Source organism: Armigeres subalbatus, chromosome 3, assembly GCF_024139115.2.
Source record: "Armigeres subalbatus isolate Guangzhou_Male chromosome 3, GZ_Asu_2, whole genome shotgun sequence".
Lineage (NCBI taxonomy): Eukaryota > Metazoa > Arthropoda > Insecta > Diptera > Culicidae > Armigeres > Armigeres subalbatus.
Window position 1 is genome coordinate 411,880,270 of NC_085141.1, and position 22,620 is coordinate 411,902,889.

The 22,620-nt window shown below is 42.1% G+C and overlaps 1 pseudogene; it reads right to left on the reverse strand.

Moving 5' to 3' along the window:
• Positions 1–9,228: 9,228 nt before the first annotated feature.
• LOC134223074 (uncharacterized) lies at positions 9,229–11,991 on the reverse strand (annotated as a pseudogene).
• Between the last annotated feature and the right edge of the window lie 10,629 nt (positions 11,992–22,620).

Sequence of the window (22,620 nt, forward strand, 5' to 3'; positions counted from 1 at the left end):
GGCGAGCTTATTATTCTATATCACGGTGTGCTTCGAACTGTCTTCATTTCATGGAAATTACAAATAAGTCTTTCAAGTATTTTTATTTCAACACTGCGTGGATAAAAGTTTCGATATATGTAGTGAAAAATACAGGAACCTTAATGATTGGCTTTTGTTGGAAAAATTAAACTTCAAGTACGTATCTATCGCAAGATCAAATTCGATTGGTTTCATATATTCGGCAACCAATCGTGATTAAGATTGTGCTACACCGAAACCACGAAAAAATAGGTTTATGACATATTGTAGGTAGAAGCTGCGTTTTGAATCCTAATAAATTTGTAGCTATATCAGGTCGAGATAGAATTGCCTTTGATTTATTTTCACGTTTAATTGTAATTTGAAAGCGTATTCTGCTTTTTGCTAAAAAGTGGTAAGATCTCGTTTTTCTCATTTGAGCAGTCATGAGCACACTGTGACTCCCAATTGCTCGCTGTGATCAACCGTTTGTTCGAATCGTGGCAACCACCAACGTTGTTTTAGTTCTCGTCAAAACAACTCCTTCCAGCTCAGAAGTAAGTGAGCCTGCACATCCAGCGTACGGTACAATACGCTTTTGTAGTAGGAAGGTACCGAGAAATGCTTTTTCCCCGTAGAGCACGAACGAGGTGAAAATTAAGCAAAACGCGCTCCGTTCGAGTTGCAATTTATCACTTTTCCGTGCGCCTTGTGTTCGGGTTCAAACTTTGACTGCGGTGTGGTTTCGTTTCACTTTTACACTCTGGCCAACAACGGCGGCGCGAGACGTAGACGTTTGGGAGTCATGATTTTACGTGGTTTTCCTGGACCAAAAGTTCCGGATTGAACCGTGCGGGCTCAGATTTTCTTCGTCTATGAACTGATGGGACGGGAAGGAAAAAGTTGTCTGCGGTTTTGCTCAACCACCCGACTGCTTGTCACTACATCGAGTTAGACGATTTGGGGGAGCTCACTTCGGATCGCTGTAGTGCCGGTCGGATTTGACCAGGGGAACCAGTACCGGAATATGATGCGGTCCGGATTCATAACTCACCGTTCCGAGCGTCGTCGTTGTCGGCTGGCTGCTGTTTCGTCGGAAGAAAGATACCGAAACCGCAGTGTTATGAAGTGTTGTCTTCAGTCGAGCCTTTTGTTGGATGTGGTTTATGATAGCTGTTGAGATGATTGATGGCGATGCAATCGGCGCAATAAAACTACTAGATTCGAATAAAATTTTATTGAATTAAGTCTGTCTGCCAGCATGGGTGAGATGTTGAATTTTATTACAGTTCCATGAGGTAATCCGCAGATTTATGCTTATTTAAAGATCGTTATTTGTCTTGCAGCGGTTGAATTTATTTGAACATCTAAATATGCTAATCGAAGATGAACAGATCAAAGCAAGTTTCTATGGATTCATCGCATGTTTTAATGACTAGACTACCTACATATACGCAACAATTTATTCATAATTTCGAACGATAGCGGGCCCCACAAGTTTAACAAAACAGTTAATCCTAAGCCAATCACCCCTAATGTAATAGACAAGTATAGATGTTAATAAAGTTAAGCACTAGATAGGCCTAAGAAAATTGTGTTTATGTATTTCAATCGTTTCTATATATTTTTTGTTAACGGATGAGCTGTTTAGTAGTTTGTATGGCAAATATTTGGTTGAAATATATGGAAATTAATCAGTCAATATTCGACAGTTCAAATTCCACAATTCATGTGACTTTTTTCCAGTTGAAAACTTAGTACGTACAACAAATCGATTTAAAATTCAGCTGAATCTTTACCGAATGAATTGAAGCTTACCTAAGAAACTTAATTCATTAAATTGATTAGTCGATTTCCAGGAACCTTTCAAATGCGAATAAATCTAATATAATTTTCAAGCATTCAAGTTTCTGTCCTAGTTAGGACATACGCCGCGAAGTAAAAATAATTCCTACACTTCCCTCCCACAACACGAACAAAGCCAATCAATGCAATGGTTTCCCGGTTGCATCAGGTTCACTTATGTTAATGCGTTTTCCATTTCTGGTTGGTCCATTTCCCTTCTACAAGCTTCACACGAAGACCACGCGGCCTTAATCCAATTCTTGTAATCTAGGTTTATCCCCCTGGTGCCGCCGAGCTGTTCCGTCACCCACCCACCGAGCGAAATGCTAGAGCGGCAATTGTGCAATGTTCGGTCCATCGACCACGCGCAAGATCCCGGCATGGGGCCCCAGCTAAGCTCGCACTTTCAACGCTCTAGTGGAGAGGATCGCCATGCTGTGGGTGAGGGAGGTGGGACTGATCAGTGTGACGTAAACCGATTCGCGCGATGCAATGCATTTGGCAAAGGGTGCCCGCCCGGTCCATTTGCAGTGATTTTGCATTTTCGATTTCGGTGAGCGGATTTCTTCCCTAACTACATTTCGATTCGTCCTCATCGTCGTTGCCGTGGTGGCAGGTCTCAATTTAAGGTATGCGATATCGGAGTGGTTTGGACGAGCTCGGTGGTCTAGTGGCTACCGCTTCTGCCTTATAAGCAGAAGGTCATGGGGTCGTCCCTTTCCTACTTTGTATTTCTATCTTAGTTCTGTCAGTGTTTCACGTTATACCAAAACGATTCCTACTGTTATAACCTTCGTAGAGTTCTCTGCATCTTTCTTAAGTTAGATGTCCAACAAACCATCCTTCCCTTCCTCATTGCTTCCATCTAAGAGATAGTGATTACTGATTAGTACCAAACCAATATCTGTGGTAACGAATGAAAGTGATAATACTCTCATACAATAGTCTTGGCTTGTACCACCTACGAATTTGTGCGAATTGCTCAATGCTAATGCTAACTTGGCGATTTTTGGAGTTTGCGCAGAAGTTCTATTTTCGAATAGATTTTCATGTTTGATTTGTGATAATGGCAAACTCTTCTTATGTTATACGAATTACAAAGTAAAATAATGCCCATAATACCAATTACATCTGTCATAAGAAGACCAGCCACTACTGGATGGGATGATGAATGAACTAAGTGGTCGGGGTTCAACCAAACCGCACCAAGCGGCTTTTCGACTGACTTGTGATATTTTGTTCGTACAAGGACAACGGAAATAGTTTCATATCTATTTAAGCATACATTTGCAGTAGGATATCCTCAGTTATGGGGTTGAGGGATATTCGATGCGATTTGCGATCAATTAAATCTGCTAAACGAAAGTTTGAGCAGAAAATCGGTAATTTTTCGTTGGCGCTTGGTGTGATTTGGCTGAACCCCGACCAAGTTGTATTTTGAGAAATCTGATGCCTTCAAGGTTTTTCGTAAACATCGAAGGTCTGTGCTTTTTGAAGAGTAGCTCAAAAAGCTCCTCAAGGCCAAAAAACGTAGCTACTGACGACGCGTTTTGTCGAGGGACTATCACGAGAAACCCCAATGACGACTCTTTGGAAAACGGCCCGCAACATGCGGAAACGCACTTCCACCAACGAGAGTGAAGAATACTCCAATCGATGGATATTCAACTTCGCGAAAAATCTGAAGGGTTATGTACAAGACATGACCGCCCAACGTAAACTACGTAGAACAGTTTGGTGCATTGAGGAATGTAGTCATATTTTAAGATAATTCATTTGATTACTTATGTCACTGGTTTAGAACAAAATTACAATAACTTAAAATATAAAAAAAATGTTGGATACCGTAGTCAGGGGTGACGTCCGAGCCCTCACCGACAGTCTGGAGGTCGGATAACAAAACTGTTCAAAAAGGTCACTTTTAATTTAGTTTAATTGTTCTCAGATACATTAAATCTATTCTACAAGCATTATATGTAGTTGAAACAGTGACCCATTGTCACCCCCATTTGACCCGTTGTCTCCCCGACGACGGTACGATAACTTAAAATTTTAACTTTAAAACCCCAAGTGGTAATAATGCTTTTCGCAATTCCAACTGTTGCATTCGACTTAGAGTAAAATTAGTAGGAATTCAGTTTCATTCCAAATTTTCGACCACTATTCTAGTTTATTTGTAGTAATATGTAGGTGGAAATAGTGGAGTATGATTATTAAATAATACTATTCTGAAATAAAAATAACCCACTAGCGTTACATGGTTACTTGATATCCCAAAGCAGCACACGTTGAGCCAATCTTGTTGCAGTAACCATATTGTGAGAGAATTCGGGCATATATAAGTTACTGTGATCGATGTGCTATATGTTTTGTTGCTGAGGGTGAATACTGAGTGAGTGCGTGTACTACGATTTAGCGTTTTATGGCAGATGCGAGACGATACCCATCGGCCCTGAACCTTGCAAAGAATCTCTGCTCTGGCTACGGACAAACAGGTGCCTCTGTCCAATCGAGTCATCACTGGTGGAAGAATACGAGCCTTGGACCATTGGCAGAATCTCCGCCTTCTGTTATTTGGAGTGACGAGGAATAGTTGGCAGAGAAGGGATAGTCGTATTGTTGAGTCCGACAAAGAAGCGCGAGTCGATAAAACCCGGTTGCGCCAACTAGAAATCAACAAATACTAGCCATGTACCGTTTTTACTCAAATTCCGAACATGACTCATATTCCGAACTTTAGCTTTTAAATGCCCATTTTAACTTTATTCGTGTAATTTTCTCTACAGGAGTTAGAATTCGTTTGTTATCTTGATCGGTACCAAAAACCAAGCCATTCGGTTCCTGAATTAAAATCGAATTCTTTTGATTTTGGCGCATATTTAATAATAAAAATATAATTCACAATTTGCAGTTTATCATAAAATGGCTCACCATTTTCCTAAGCTATCTTTGAATCGAAAATGTTTGTTCATTTGCATTACGATTATCGCATTATGACAATACATTGCCGTTGCTAACAATCGATCATCCTATCCTTGCACAAACATGCGCTTGTATGTATATCGCCGACTGCAGTCACTGCTGTGGCCCTACTTTTTGTGGCAAACTGGTGCGAAGCACCGCACAAAAAGAAGAGCCCAAAAACCAACTACACTGAACGACGGTCGAATGAGTCTCACGTTGCGAACAGGAAAAGAGGTGCTGCCAAAATGGTCCAATACCCTACTTTAACGTTGATAATCAAATGTTTCAATATAACTGGAAAATTCGTGGAGAGTTTCCGAAGTCGATTGATATATAATTCTCAAAAATCCATCGAAAGATGAATGCGCTATTAACGTTCAAAATCTTACATGATTTCGTGACGGTCTCGGATTTGGAAATTTTCATTTGTCACCCTGTATCCGAGTCTTCCCCCTTAGACGTAGTTTACGTCAAAAGGTCTGTCCAGTTTCTTTGGGTGGACCATTCTCAATGCTGGAACTATCCATGTTGAGCACCGAGACAATTCATACAAAAACTCTGGAGGTGTAATACAAAAAGTGTGACGAATTAGGGAGAGTGGGGGTTCCAGGTCCCTCCCCGTGGTGCTGGCCGGGATACGAGTAACCTTAGAGAAGCTCAGGTATCCAACCTCGGTGGGAACTATGGTCGTATGCTGACAAGGACGGGGGGGTTTGCTCCTCTCCGGAGGTACAAATCTTACTGAGCGTCTGTTCTCCATGTCAGGATCGGCTCACAACAGCGTCTGTTCTCCATGTTAGGGGCGGCTGATCATCGTCCAAGTGCCAGCGAGGGACTCTAAATGAAACTGTGCACCATGGTCCACCGGGAATAAGGAGGAATGGTCCTCCGGAAATTTAGGGGTTTGGTGTCAGGCCCTACAAGCCAGTCTTTAAAAACATACGCAACAAACAATCAACAAGAGGGTACGGACCGGAACCATCGGCGAAGACCACTGCGACGAAAAGGGACTAGCGATTGGAAACTCGGTTCGTGGAACTGCAAATCTTTCAACTTCATCGGTAGCATACGCATACTCGCCGATGTACTCAAGGACCGGCATCGTAGTGCTACAGGAGGTTTGTTGGAAGGGATCAATGGTGCGAAGGTTTGGAGATAATCATACCATTTACCAGAGCTGCGGCAACACACACGAACTGGGAACAGCTTTCATAGTGCTGGGCGACATGCAAAGGCGCGTGATCGGGTGGTGGCCGATCAATGGGAGAATGTGCAGGTTGAGGATCAAAGGCCGGCTGTTCAACAGCATAATCAGCGTCCATAGCCCACACTCCGGAAGCACTGACGATGATAAGAACGCCTTCTACGCGCAGCTGGAACGTGACTACGACAGCTGCCTAAGCCACGACGTCAAAGTCATCATACGAGATTTGATCGCTCAGGTTGGCCAAGAGGAGGAGTTTAAACCGACTATTGGAAAGTTCAGCGCTCACCGGCTGACGAACGAAAACTAATTGGTTTCGCCGCCTCCAAGAATATGGCCATTCGCAGCAGCTACTTCCAACACAGCCTCCCGTATCGGTACACCTGGAGATCACCACTGCAGACAGAATCACAAATCGACCACGTTCTGATTGATGGACGGCACTTCTCCGGCACTTATCAACGTCAGGACATATCGTGGCGCTAACATCGACTTTGACAACTATCTGGTGATGGTCAAACTGCGCCTAAAACTATCCGTCATCAACAATGTTCGGTACCGACAAACGTCGCGGTACGACCTAGAGTGACTGAAGCAACCTGATGTCGCCACTGCATACGCACCGCATCTCGAGGCAGCGTTGTCGGAAGGGGGTGAGCTCGATGGGGCCCCTCTTGAGGACTGCTGAAATACAGTCAAAGCAGCCATTAAAGACGCAGCGGAGAACAACGTCGGGTATATGGGACGAAGTCGACGGAACGATTGGTTCGACGAAGAGTGCAGACAGATTCTGGAGGAGAAGGACGCAGCGCTAGCGGTCGCGTTGCAGCAAGGTATCCGGCAGAACGTGGAACGTTATAGACGGAAGCGGAGACAGCACACCCGCCTTTTTCAGGAAAAGAAACGCCGCCTGGAAGAAGCGGAGTGCGAGGAGATGGAATAGCTGTGCCATTCTCAAGAAACACGCAAGTTCTATCAGAAACTCAACGCATCTCGCAAAGGCTTCGTGCCGTGAGCCGAAATGTACAGAGGTAATGATGGGAGCATCTTGACGGATGAACGTGTGGTGATCGAAAGGTGGAAATTGCTGCTTCGAGGAACATTTGAATGGCGCTGAGAGTACAGGTAGTGAAAGTCAAGGCAACGGAGAAGATGACTACGTCAGCTCAGCGGACGATGGAAGCCAACCAGCCCCCACCTTGAGGGAAGTTAAGAATATCATCCAACAGCTAAAGACCAATAAAGAAGCTGATAAGGATGGTATCGGAGCTGAGCACATCAAGATGGGCCCGGAAAAGCTAGCCACTTGCCTGCACAAACTGATAGTCAGAATCTGGAAAACTGAACCGCTACCGGAGGAGTGGAAGGAAGGGGTTATATGCCCCATTTACAAGAAAGGCGACAAGCTGGAGTGTGAGAACTTTCGAGCGATCGCCATCCTTAATGCCGCCTACAAAGTGATATCCCAGATCATCTTCCGTCGTCTGTCACCATTAGTGAATGAGTTCGTGGGAAGTTATCAAGCCGACTTCGTTGACGGCCGCTTGAAAACGGACCAGATCTTTACTGTACGGCAAATCCTTCAAAAATGCCGTGAATATCAGGTCCCAACGCACCATCTGTTCGTTGATTTCAAGGCGGCATACGACAGTATAGACCGCGTAGAGCTATGGAAAATAATGGACGAGAACAGCTACCCTGGGAAGCTTACCAGACTGGTCAAAGCAACGGTGGATGGTGTGCAAAACATTCCAGTTCGTTCGAATCTGGGTACTAAGACAAGGTGATGGACTTTCGAGCCTGTTGTTCAACATTGCGCTAGAAGGTGTCATGCGGAGAGCCGGGTGTAACAGCCGGAGAACGATTTTCAACAGATCCAGTCAATTTATTAGTTTCGCGGATGACATGGACATTGTCGGCCGAACATTTGCAAAGGTGGCAGAACTGTACACCCGCCTGAAATGCGAAGCAACAAAAGTTGGACTGGTGGTGAATGCATCGAAGACAAAGTACATGTTTGTGGGTGGAACCGATCGCAACAGGGCCCGCCTGGGAAGCAGTGTTACGATAGACGGGGATATTTTCGAGGTGGTCGAGGAATTCGTCTACCTTGGATCTGTAACCGTTCGCAAATCGTCTTAGAGAATTTATAAACTTTGGTGGCTTTGGCGCCACTCTCGCGTACGAGAGACCACCAGTCTGTTGACTTGCCCGACTGTTTTTGAGACAATTCCTCAGGGGAAATCTTCAACCGGTTGCTGGCTGAATTTTCAAAATCACCCGCTGAAACCTGGAAAACCATCCTAAAATCCTTTGCCCTGGTTACCCTCATAATCACTTAACCTGGCTCAACAATAAAAGCGAAACCAATAGAGGAATAGAAGTCTGAGGTGCAATCTACCAACGGAATAACGGAAACGTAAAGAAAGAACAGCAGGTTCTCACGGAACTGCCGAAACAAAATCAATTGACTCTCAGAGCTTCAAATTCAACAAATTTACAATGATATGGAAATGCTAATATAATGTGACCAGCATGCCTCCTGCGAAACGTGGGACGCCTAGCTGGATTGCGTCACTGGCTTGAAAATGGATCCGCCAAAAGTGCATTTCATATAGATTTTGGCCCAAAAAAAATTGGAAAAATATTTGTAAGGCTGTAAGCATTGTAATAAATTTGTAAAACGAAGTTGAAAATGCAGCGTCTCGCGAAACACGGGACGTCTGGTCACATTATGCTAATATCATCTTCCAAACTTAGACGTACATGTTCATGATAGAATTAGAGGCGAAAGTATAGAATTGATAGTTCCGTTAGGATACGGCAGGCATGGAGAATGTTTTTAGGAAGATTATGGCAGAAGCACGGATGAAAAGGGAAACCAAAAATTTATGGATTGGTTCATCGAGTATCGTGCTCGCACGTGTGACGAAGACATACTAACGAAAGCTGTAGCATTCATCAGTTCATCACTGAGTAGCATCTCAAGCGAAAGATGATGCTATGTAGGGATCAGTAACCCTGCGCAAACGTATCAATTCTGCTGGGCTCTTACATCAACGTGTTATATTATATAATTTCAACAGCTGTTTTTTCCCAATTAGTAAAAACTCTCAACCCCAAATAATCAGGCTTTCAAATTCATTTATTGAAATCAATATTTAAATCGAAAATAGATGACATAACATTCGACAGCTACAGTTTGCATGCCACAATTATTTAAAATCAAAGTAAACTGTTTTAATGATATCCTTGTTAGCTTTCAGGAACAAAATCTGCTGCAATGACAACGATCCAAGAGATATTCGGAACTTTGTCAAAATTTGCCCCAAACCGTTGAAAGATCGTTCAACAGAAACTTGAGTACAGGAGCTGCAGTACCCGAGCAGGAGAAATTGGCTAAATAATACTTAATTCTGTTATTGATACCTTACTCTGTTATGAACTAGCCCTGGATAAGAGGTAAAATACCAAAGGAATAATACCAAAACTAAGTAATATGTACAATACTTAAGCCATAACAAACTCAGTTATTAAATTGAATTTCAATACCAAATGCATAACCAATTATTATTCGTTTGGTATTGAAATACCTAAGCATGGTATGCCTCACATATTCTGCATATAAATTTTTGGTATTATTTTTTGGTATTTTACCTCTTATGCAAGGCTAAATCATACCTATTTCTGTTATCGAGGTCGTCGCTCCTGCTCAGGTACAGTGAGAACAAGCTGAACAAGACCCACATCTTTGTTATATTGCTTCTCCCACCACTCAATGACATCACAATCCAGAGGCAAAGCCGGTTCTAGCGAGATACGTCCAATCTTTTTTTGGCTTCGACTGACGGCTCACTAAAAGAAGTTGTTGGACACGTTTCAGAGGTGCGCTTTTTGAGGTTGAAGGACTGGCCCAGCCAACACAAACTCGTATATGATGTCACATAAGATGCTAAAGTGGAGGCGATATACGTACAAGTTGTATGGGGAAGTACGTATATCGCCTCCACTTTAGCATCTTATATGACATCATATACGATCTTGTGTTGACTGGGGGATGGATCAAGGTCTTCGGACATTGTTTTCTTCCCGCCAATAGCCTGTAGTGATTGCCATGTAGCCAACAGATGCTTCTGCAAAGTATTTAGATATTTAAAAATCTCTGAACAATCAATACTTACAATTGCCTCTTCTTTTTGCTCTGCTTTGAGAACAGGTGGATCAAACTCATTCAACCTGAGATCTATATATAATGCAGCGTGAAAGCAGCATTGTTGAACCACATTGGTTTACGTTGGATTAGTGCTTCCAGTAATTGTTTCGCAAGGGTTTCCGTGGATTCCTCTAGCTCCAGACAACATTCTTTCCAATATAAATAGAATGACCCACATGTGAGCGATTCTTCCTGAATGCGTTTAGTCAAAACATACACCCAGCCAGGGGATGGCAGATTTTAATACAGTTCTGCATAAGAACCTTACAGAAACTGTATAATAATTGGGCATATACAATTCTGTAAGCTTTTTATACAAATATTGTATTAAAATAATACAGATTTGTATTATTTTAATACAATATTTGTATAAAAAGCTTACAGAATTGTATATCCCAGGATTTTATTCAATAATTGTCAGATTTGTTTTTTGGGTGTACAGAGGTCTGTTTGCGTCGACAAATTGGTCAACACGTTTCCAAAACCAGGTACCATATTGTTTTTTTTTAAATCCGCTGCTGTAGAAGACAATCAACCATCAAGTAAGATGAGCCCCAGCGCGTGTCACCTTCAAGCAACGGAAGTTTCCTCGATTTGTCAAGCTTGAATGAGTTGCCATAAGGCTGGGCTCTCAAAATTTTCACAAGCTTCCGGATTTTCTTCAGGAATTTGGCAAGCGAATCCTTTCTCAAAACGTCTATCACTGAAAGTTGTACTGTATGTGCCGCACCTTATTCCTTCTATTACTGGAAGTTCATCTTGGATCTCTTGCAGTTGAAATGCATCGTCCCAGTGCATCTCAGAATCGGATGTATCAGTTGAAGAGTTTTCGCTAAATTTTCAAGTATAAGCAATAAGTCAAATATATTACACCACCGCTACAAATATTCACTTACCTTTCTGGGAGTTCGTCATCAATGTCCGTTATGTCATCTTGCACAGTATCCAACTAACTTTGATTGGCATCGATATCCTCACATTCATCCATGATGTTATCGTTGAGCTCCTGGCAGTTCGGGAGAAGTATTGAGGCGTTCAGCTTGTTGCTGCCATTGTCAGTAGTAATACTATACACTTGGGCCAATTCGACGCCGAATGTAGACAGCGCTTTCAAAACTTCTTCCATGATGTTCTCAGCCGTGTTCCTATCGAATCTTTCGCACATAACCAATGTACGAACTACAATTTGACCTTGCTTAATAAATTGTGCATTGATTCCGAGTATTGTTCTACCCTTGCGTGAGGCTTTAATCGAAATTTGCTTTCCATTCAACTCCAAGGAAATGAATTTTACTCGTTTTGTAGTAACCTCGTGAATGTACTGGATAACGTTATGACGATTCATATGACCAATTTGTAATGAATCGTGAATCGGATGCAGAACTTCCTGAACGCATTCCAGATTGAAAAACTGCAGAGGGACGTTGCCTACCCATTGCCTGTTACCCATTGCACCAAATTAATTATGTAGCGATTCGTCTACTGTAAAAGAAACTCTCTTCTTAGTTCCAGGAACAGTTGTTAACGATTGTGAAGAATCGGAGCACACAGCTTCCTCCTGAAAACCACGTTCTATTGCCTTGTCCTTGTGCTTGAGAATAATGTGCCGTTTCAAATTCCATTTGGCGAAACATTTAATTGTTCTTTCAGGATCGTTGCACAGATTACATGTTACTGCACTCATCTCTTTCTCATCTTCCGAAATCCACTTTTTATTTTTGAAATAATCAAACAATTCCACATTTGATCGGTTTTTAGAAGCCATTATTCGACGTCTTTGATAAATTTGCATAATCGAAGCGACACTTGTCACATAACCACTGACAGTTCATTAGATAAAATCCTCGAAGGAGAAAAAGTGTGAAGAAAGGCAGAGAACTAGCTCAATATGTCGAAATGTCCTATATAAAAAAATGTATTACCGCAGGCAATTTTTCCACACAAATATGTTTTTTGCATTTTCCTTTCCATTTTACCAGCCACATTTTAAATAATTTAAGTCAATAAATGTTGAAAATTTTTTCTACCTAATTACTTTCGGTAAGCACTTATGTGATAAAAAATAATAATTAAGAGAACATTCTATGATATGTAATGAAACCTGTTGAAATGTTAGTATATTATATTAGTTGACAGACAATTCTGTTAGGAAAATTATTTTGAGCTTTTTAGTGAATGTCTGTGAAATGTCGACTCAGGTGCGAGTCAAGTACGAGACACTGAAGGCGACCTTGCTGTTGAGTTCGAAATATGTATCTGTCAAGGTACAATCAAGCGGTGGAATTAAATGGGATGGTGCGAACTCGTCTTATGACAAGTGAGACAATTCTGTATTGTTAAGGTATACATAAATAATCTTTGTTTTAGGCTGCGTCTTATTTGCTAAATAAAACTCAAATTGGAAAACAACCGGTTATAAGCATCGCTCTCGCTTTCCAATAAGAACAAAACGGCATCTGTCACAAACTATTCGATGTTTGTCAGATGTAATCTTGCTCTGTGGGCAGGGTTATCCTTCAATTATTGAATTGCTGATTATAAGTTTGATTTGAATTTAATTCGGGAAATAAAAGATCCCTATGAGCGTAAAAACAGAAAAAAATGTGGTTCTTAATCAATGTTGTACTAGGTGGAATGATATCAACAACATCGTTCGTCAACACAGTGAGTACCAAATTTTTGTTTTTGATTGGGCTCTCTCTGAAAGAACTCCTCATTGAGGAATGGTCTGCTCACACATCGTTGTCGTCTTCATACGCAGTTTTGGTTCATTTACACAATGAGTTTTTCCGCTGCTCACGGTGGTGTGCGATGAAATTATCACATGGTGCACAGTGTGAGTGGAAATAACAGCTGTGCTCTTGTTTCTGATCGTCTCTTGATGACATTGCACAGTGTTGCTTTTTGTCGATTTCGTGCGCTTTTTAATAGCATCGTTTCTGTTGATTTTTCGCTGTAGTTTGTTTGGAGGAAACGTTAGATATCATAAAGGGCTTTTTGAGAAAATCTGTGAAATGATTAATCCACCTAAAAGTGAGATAAAATTTTACTTTTTCACCTAAACCGTATATGCGCCTAGTGTCTTCGAGAAAGTTGTAGTGGATGGTATTTTAGGCCACTTTGCCAAAATCATGTATCTGTGACTTATACTTCACTAGATATGTGACATTTACCGTGGAAGGCCCTAAAATCAGTTTTTGAGCATAACTTTTTTATATGTTTCAGGCACTTTTACACCTTCTACAAAGTTGTTTGGCTAATAAAAATACACGTTTTTGTAGAACATTGCGAAGCTCTATCTCTTAAAATTGATAAGTTATTTGAGAAAATATGTTTTTCTAGGGGTATTTGAGAATCGTATAACTTGGTCCGGCGCAAAATGGCGCAGACAACTTTTTAGTTCTCTGAAGCTGCTGTATGTTGACTCTTGCCTAGCGATTGAAGCTTGTGTTTACACGAAATTACAAACGAGTTATATAGATTTTAAATTTTCTTGTTTTTGGCCTTACTCGTACACTAAGATTATGTATAGGCTATAGGATCGCACTAAAACCAATATTTGATGGTGGCCCATAAGCCCATAGTTTTATATAGAAATTCGATAAACTGAGCTGATGTCTGTATGTGTGTATGAGTGTATGTGTGTATGTGTAGACATTTAAAAGACACCTTTGCCTTTCTCGTACACTAAGTGCAAAACTAAAAGACTTTTTATTAAGACTAGATATACACATAGTGTCTTCAGGAAAGCTATGTGGATAGTATTTTGAGCCATATTTCTAAAGACACCCCATGTCTAACTATTATCCTTTAAACAATATGTTACTTTTTCAATGGAAGATCCCTAAAATCACATTTTTTATCATAACTTTTTTTCTATTTTTCCAAGACTTTTCCAACCTTCTACAAAGTTATTTGTCAAACAAAACTACACGTTTTTGTGGAACATTGCGAAGCGCTATCTCTTTAAGCTTAAAAGTTATAATGGAAAAGGTGTTTTTTTCTAGGGGTGTTCAGAAATCAAATAGCCTGTTCCGGCGCAAAATGGCCCACAAAACTTTTTAGGATTCAGAAACTACTGTTCTTCTACTTTTCTCTAGTGATTGAAACTTATGTTTACACGAAATTACACGTGTGTTATATCGATTTCAAACTTCCTCTACAAATCACAGATTTTTTAAAGAAACTTCGCAATGTTTATTATTTGAAAACGTTTTTTATTTAAAAAACCTAAAGTTGCGTCTAACAGGGCTGGGCTGATTGAAAAATTTAAAATAGAAAAAAGTTATGATAAAAATGTGATTTTAGGGATCTTCCATTGAAAAAGTCACATATTTTTAAAGTATAATAGTTAGACATGGGGTGTCTTTGGCAATATGGCTCAAAATACTATCCGCTACAGCTTTCCCTGAAGACACTATGTGTATATCTAGTCTTAATAAAAAGTCTTTTAGTTTTGCACTTAGTGTACGAGAAAGGCAAAAGGTGTCTTTTAAATGTCTTCACATACACACATACACTCATACACACATACAGACATCAGCTCAGTTTATCGAATTTCTATATAAAACTATGGGGTGATGGGCCACGATCAAATATTGGGTTTTAGTGCGATCCTATAGCCTATACATAATCTTAGTGTACGAGTAAGGCCAAAAACAAGAAAATTTAAAATCTATATAACTCGTTTGTAATTTCGTGTAAACACAAGCTTCAATCGCTAGGCAAGAGTCAACATACAGCAGCTTCAGAGAACTAAAAGTTGTTCGCGCCATTTTGCGCCGGACCAAGTTATACGATTCTCAAATACCCTAGAAAAACATATTTTCTCAAATAACTTATCAATTTTAAGAGATAGAGCTTCGCAATGTTCTACAAAAACGTGTATTTTTATTAGCCAAACAACTTTGTAGAAGGGTGTAAAAGTGCCTGAAACATATAAAAAAGTTATGCTCAAAAACTGATTTTAGGGCCTTTCACGGTAAATGTCACATATCTAGTAAAGTATAAGTTACAGATACATGATTTTTGGCAAAGTGGCCTAAAATACCATCCGCTACAACTTTCTTGAAGACACTAGGCGCATATACGGTTTAGGTGAAAAAGTAAATTTTATCTCACTTTTAGGTGGATTAATCATTTCACAGATTTTCTCAAAAAGCCCTTTATGATATCTAACGTTTCCTCCAAAAGCAACACTGTGCATTGTAACCGTTCGTAGCTTCAGCTCGAGGTTTATGATTAACCGGTGGCTTAAGCGCCCCTTCCGGGATCCGGAAGACCACCGGTCTTCTTTACCCGACTAACACTCGACTTCTCTCCTCAGGGGTCACTCGAACGTTCGCTGGCTGAAACTTAAAATATTGCTTTGCACCAAGTGCTTCTCAAATTTGGCCACCTCCCCAAGTTACGTTATCCTCAAACTCTTCCAACCCGCCAATAAATCCCAGCAGAAATTATGCAAAGCGAGTAATCAACGTAGTCAACGGAACGGAACGGAAAAGCGAACGGAGTGATCTTTCAGCGATTACTCCAACTAAAACTTGCTGGGTTTCGACGGCGCGATGGCGGCGAACCGGTTCGGAACGATGGCGTCGAACCTGTCCGTGGCGATGGCGGCGAAGCTGTCCTTGACGATGGCGGCGACAGAAGAATCGCCTAGCTGCAGGATGGTGCGCAGCTGATGAGCCCGTGCAAATATGGCCGAACTAAAGTTGCGAAGTGGGTGGCGGCTGGACGGAAGGCCTCCGATTTTCTCGTGAGAGCTGCGTCGACGGATGTCGCGCTTCCCGGGTTGATTTTCCCCTCCGGACAAGGGCCAACGTACCTCATAGTCATAGTCATAGTACTCAAACATCACAACATTTAGTCGAGACACAAACCATGTCGACGAATTGCTTTCTCGTTGACACGAATCGAATTTAATTTGAATTTGAACATTATTTTACTTAAAAAGAAAAAAACGTCAAAAACTACAAATATTAAATTCAACTAAAATAGACGACACGTAAAACTATTTTCAAAAACTTATTTACACTTGATTTTGCTTAAAAAGATAAAAACGTCTGAAGCTACGAAAATTTACGGCAAAAAACGTAAAACGTTACAACATTAAACGGATCCAATTTTCTCAAGTTTTCAAAATATGTACCTCACACCCTCATTCGGCAACGGCGTCGATGTAGGTATTGGGGATTGGTTGGACATTACACACTGTTTCGTCCACCGCTCCTTTCTAAGTCGATGCATTTGCTCCATTTAATTCAATCGCAATGCTCTTTATCGTAATGATTCCGGAGCGGATTGGCCCAGTCGAGTATGGGTACGGAATGTACATTTGAACCAGGACACAAACGGAACAATACCACCGGACTGAGGAGGGCATTCTCGAACAATCCGGCTTCGCATTTTGCTGTGTGGATTTCCCCTCGATTGAATCTCCGTCGAAGTTGCATCTCCAACAATCTCAGTCGATTGAAACCGATTGGGTTAAAAATAAAGTTTGTTCTTTTTGCATCACCGATGATGCTGGTTTTAGGAATCAGTAGCAAATAGCCAATCAGATGACTCTCTGCCAGTGTCTGTCTCGCATCTATTAACAATTCCTTGGTGATTCATTCTATAAATACTGCACTCAGCTGGTCGGGGTCTTTCGATATTAATCGTGATTTTAATATTTTTATCATTCCGAGTTGTTATTTCGTTGAATTATTCCATTTGCAAATCCATGCAACAGCAGACGTCGCGCCATCGTCTGATGGTGCAACTGTGCCGCCGTTTTGCGATCTAACATTAGACCTGGGGGGGTTGAAAACTGTTGCACGATTTTGATTGCATTTAGGAATCGGATTTTATTTCGGGACTTCTCGAGCAACGCTAGACACTCTCCCACTCGGTGACGCGGGGACGTGCGGACGCTGAAAGTCGTGTGATTGGAAAGTGAAATCCGCCGATGGTGTAATTGAAATCATGCCGAGGTTTGCTATTTACATAACTTAAGTAACTTCGTTGAAAATACATAGACATGGACTTTTATGCAATAGTTAAATTGAGTAAGTTGGACCGCATTCCTCAGAGATCTCTTCAACGACCTTTTGAGTCAATCGGAACGTAGAACGTCAGCAGACATTAACGAGCATGAAATTAATTAGCTTCAAATGATTGGATTCGCTGAAAATTGTCAAATTTCTTGACAAACACACTCACGTACAAGAGAAAACCGGAGAACATAAATCACGGTCTATCGTGTGAAAATCATCGGGCAGCGCTTTGAACGAGATATTTTCTTAAACACCAAGCAGTTGCTACTGTTTTTGATTGACTCAGCCATGGAAGTCAAACTCCATAGGAGACGTTTGAGCAATAATGCCGGCATCCGTCAGTGACGATACAAGGGCCAGGTGTGATTATTCGTTGAAAGTTTATTGTGATATGATATGTGAATAAATGACACGTGCGAAATGTTTAAAATTCATATTACCAGTTTGTTAACGGCCGTGGGGTAAATCGCAAGGATCTAATTTCCTACTACACCACTGCTTACCACATTCGGAATTCGTTTGATGTCATGTTTCCGTTCAGAGACAAAGCCGCTCATTCGCTGGTTCCAGCCGCCACTGTGCGCGTTCGTCTTGTGCAGATGATAAATTAATATCGGAGGTACTAAACATTCATCTAACTCGTTAATGTCTCGAACCTCTGACAACCCTCACCGTACTTATTCGATTTCAACTGTCCGATGCATGCGACGGCGTTGTCGTCATCGGCATCGTGGCAATTTCCTCCGGGCTGCCTCCGATCCTAATCTCATTCGGGTGATCAAAAGTCAAATATTTTCATCATAAAATCTGTTGACAAAGCAATTCCTTCTGCGCTTTTAACAACTTTGACTCCGGTGTGGTTGCAGCAGCAACAGCGCCAGCGGCCTGGGCAATGATTTAATGGTACCTACCGGTGCATTATGCGGCTTAGGCGCCCACCATTCCCGTGTCCGTGCAGCCAATAGTCATACGGTTGGTTACGGAGATAGACGCAAGTGTGACAAGCCTTTCGGCTGCCCCGTGACAGAATATTGGCGGTAGATCATTCCTTAGAGTCAAAAGTGTCTCGCTTGTCTTGTCTGCATCACCGCACCGAGATCAGGACCTGGTGGCAGATGGGGAAGGCGGTGGAAATAAGATTAGATTTAATTATGACCGGATAAGTCACTTGTTTTCTGGTAAGCTACAGTCCCAGCGGGTAATGAGCCATAAAGGGAGCGAACGTGGTTTCGGTTTTTGCCGTGAGGTGACAACTAAGTGAGTCGAGAAATGTTGACGGCCTAAGATTGACTAATGCTAGTTGTTGGTTTCAAGCAGAAATATGCCGATCAACGATTTATTAAACTACCTATGACCTACCTTCCTGTAAAAAAAATTAATATGTTAAATGCTATTGAATGTGCAGAGAATAACGTAAGCTTTTCGAAAACTGTCAGTTTTCGGCATCACACCGCCGCTAACATTTTTGCATAAGTGCCCTGCAGATCTATGGCTTCCACGAAAATATAAATTTGTAGATTTGCCAAAAATGCTAAATAAGTACAGAAACAAAATCACAAGTGATTATAATTATTACCAGCCGATTCATATGTTAGAATTATTCTAATAGAGATTTCACTCGGGAATCCTTCGGGATTCACTCGGGAATCCTTCGGGATTCACTCGGGAATCCTTCGGGATTCACTCGGGAATCCTTCGGGATTCACTCGGGAATCCTTCGGGATTCACTCGGGAATCCTTCGGGATTCACTCGGGAATCCTTCGGGATTCACTCGGGAATCCTTCAGGATTCACTCAAGAATCCTTCAGGATTCACTCAGGAATCCTTCGGGATTCACTCAGGAATCCTTCGGATTCACTCAGGAATCCTTCAGGATTCACTCAGGAATCCTTCAGGATTCACTCAAGGAATCCTTCGGGATTCACTCAGGGAATCCTTCGATTCACTCGGGAATCCTTCAGGATTCACTCAGGGAATCCTTCAGGATTCACTCAGGAATCCTTCGATTCACTCAGGAATCCTTCGGGATTCACTCAGGAATCCTTCGGGATTCACTCAGGAATCCTTCGATTCACTCAGGAATCCTTCGGGATTCACTCAGGAATCCTTCGATTCACTCAGGAATCCTTCTTCAGGATTCACTCAGGAATCCTTCAGGATTCACTCAGGAATCCTTCAGGATTCACTCAGGAATCCTTCGATTCACTCAGGAATCCTTCGATTCACTCAGGAATCCTTCAGGATTCACTCAGGAATCCTTCAATTCACTCAGGAATCCTTCGGGATTCACTCAGGAATCCTTCGGGATTCACTCAGGAATCCTTCGGGATTCACTCAGGAATCCTTCGGGATTCACTCAGGAATCCTTCGGGATTCACTCGAGGAATCCTTCGATTCACTCAGGAATCCTTCGATTCACTCAGGAATCCTTCAGGATTCACTCAGGAATCCTTCAGGATTCACTCGGGAATCCTTCAGGATTCACTCAGGAATCCTTCGGGATTCACTCAGGAATCGCTTCCGGGATTCACTCAGGAATCCTTCGGGATTCACTCAGGAATCCTTCAGGATTCACTCAGGAATCCTTCGGGATTCACTCGGGAATCCTTCGGGATTCACTCAGGAATCCTTCAGGATTCACTCAGGAATCCTTCGGGATTCACTCAGGAATCCTTCCATTCACTCAGGAATCCTTCAGGATTCACTCAGGAATCCTTCGATTCACTCAGGGAATCCTTCGATTCACTCAGGGAATCCTTCGATTCACTCGGGAATCCTTCGGGATTCACTCAGGAATCCTTCGGGATTCACTCAGGAATCCTTCAGGATTCACTCAGGAATCCTTCGGGAGTTCACTCAGGAATCCTTCGAGTTCACTCAGGAATCCTTCGGATTCACTCAGGGAATCCTTCAGGATTCACTCGGGAATCCTTCGGGATTCACTCAGGAATCCTTCGATTCACTCAGGAATCCTTTCGATTCACTCGGGAATCCTTCGGGATTCACTCAGGAATCCTTCGATTCACTCAGGAATCCTTCGATTCACTCAGGAATCCTTCGGGATTCACTCAGGAATCCTTCGGGATTCACTGGGAATCCTTCGGGATTCACTGGAATCCTTCGGGATTCACTCGGGAATCCTTCGATTCACTCAGGAATCCTTCAGGATTCACTCGAGATCCTTCGATTCACTCAGGAATCCTTCGGGATTCACTCAGGAATCCTTCGGGATTCACTCAGGAATCCTTCGATTCACTCAGGAATCCTTCGGGATTCACTCAGGGAATCCTTCGGGATTCACTCAGGGAATCCTTCGGGATTCACTCGGGAATCCTTCGGGATTCACTCAGGAATCCTTCGGGATTCACTCAGGAATCCTTCGATTCACTCAGGAATCCTTCGATTCACTCAGGAATCCTTCGGGATTCACTCGAGGAATCCTTCGATTCACTCGAGAATCCTTCGGGATTCACTCAGGAATCCTTCGGGATTCACTCGAATCCTTCAGGATTCACTCAGGAATCCTTCAGGATTCACTCAGGAATCCTTCGGGATTCACTCAGGAATCCTTCGGGATTCACTCAAGGAATCCTTCGGGATTCACTCAGGAATCCTTCGATTCACTCAGGAATCCTTCGGGATTCACTCAAGGAATCCTTCGGGATTCACTCAGGAATCCTTCAGGATTCACTCAGGAATCCTTCGGGATTCACTCAGGAATCCTTCAGGATTCACTCGGAATCCTTCGATTCACTCAGGAATCCTTCGGGATTCACTCAGGAATCCTTCGGGATTCACTCAGGAATCCTTCGGGATTCACTCAGGAATCCTTCAGGATTCACTCAGGAATCCTTCGATTCACTCAGGAATCCTTCGGGATTCACTCAGGAATCCTTCGGGATTCACTCAGGAATCCTTCGGGATTCACTCAGGAATCCTTCGGGATTCACTCCAGGAATCCTTCAGGATTCACTCAGGAATCCTTCGATTCACTCAGGAATCCTTCGATTCACTCAGGAATCCTTCGATTCACTCAGGAATCCTTCGGGATTCACTCAGGAATCCTTCGGGATTCACTCTGGGAATCCTTCGGGATTCACTCAGGAATCCTTCAGATTCACTCAGGAATCCTTCGATTCACTCAGGAATCTTCGGGATTCACTCAGGAATCCTTCAGGATTCACTCAGGAATCCTTCGGGATTCACTCAGGAATCCTTCGGGATTCACTCAGGAATCCTTCAGGATTCACTCAGAATCCTTCGATTCACTCAGGAATCCTTCGGGATTCACTCGAGGAATCCTTCGATTCACTCAGGAATCCTTCGGGATTCACTCAGGAATCCTTCGGGATTCACTCAGGAATCCTTCAGGATTCACTCGGGAATCCTTCGGGATTCACTCAGGAATCCTTCGATTCACTCCGGGAATCCTTCAGGATTCACTCAGGAATCCTTCGGGATTCACTGGGAATCCTTCGATTCACTCAGGAATCCTTCGATTCACTCAGGAATCCTTCGATTCACTCAATCCTTGGGATTCACTCAGGAATCCTTCAGGATTCACTCAGAATCCTTCGGGATTCACTCGGGAATCCTTCAGGATTCACTCAGGAATCCTTCGAATTCACTCAGGAATCCTTCGGGATTCACTCAGGAATCCTTCGATTCACTCAGGAATCCTTCAGGATTCACTCAGGAATCCTTCGATTCACTCAAGAATCCTTTCAGGATTCACTCGAGAATCCTTCGATTCACTCGAGAATCCTTCAGGATTCACTCAGGAATCTTTCAGGATTCACTCGGGAATCCTTTCGATTCACTCAGGAATCATTCAGGATTCACCAGGAATCTTACAGGACTCACCAGGAATCCTTCGGGATTCACCTACGGTTTTGGAAACCTACGGTATTTACCCAGGAATCGATCGTGACAATAAAATATAGTTGAACAATTTTTTTTCTTGTCTGCTCTCAGATGACACTACATGTTCTGCATAAACAGATAAAATTTGACTCAAGTCTTGAATTGATTTGAACTCGGATAAGGAGTAAACTTCTGAGATTTTTTAAAAGTTATATTAATTGGAATATTTTTCGAAAAATTCGCTCTTTTTCCAGAGTAATCTTCAAGCTGGAAATAGTATTTTATTAAAGTAATGAGAATATGTTGTAAACACAATTTAGAGCCCGAGTAAACGTTTAACCAGTCAGTTTCACGTTTAACGAAAGCTGGCTTTCTTGAACATTTTTTTAATTAGAACCATTGTACACATGTACATGGTCTTCTAACACTGGTGCTGTTTTTTTGTCTTTATTAAGGTATTTTTCCTGGTGCTGTTCAAATATAATACTAC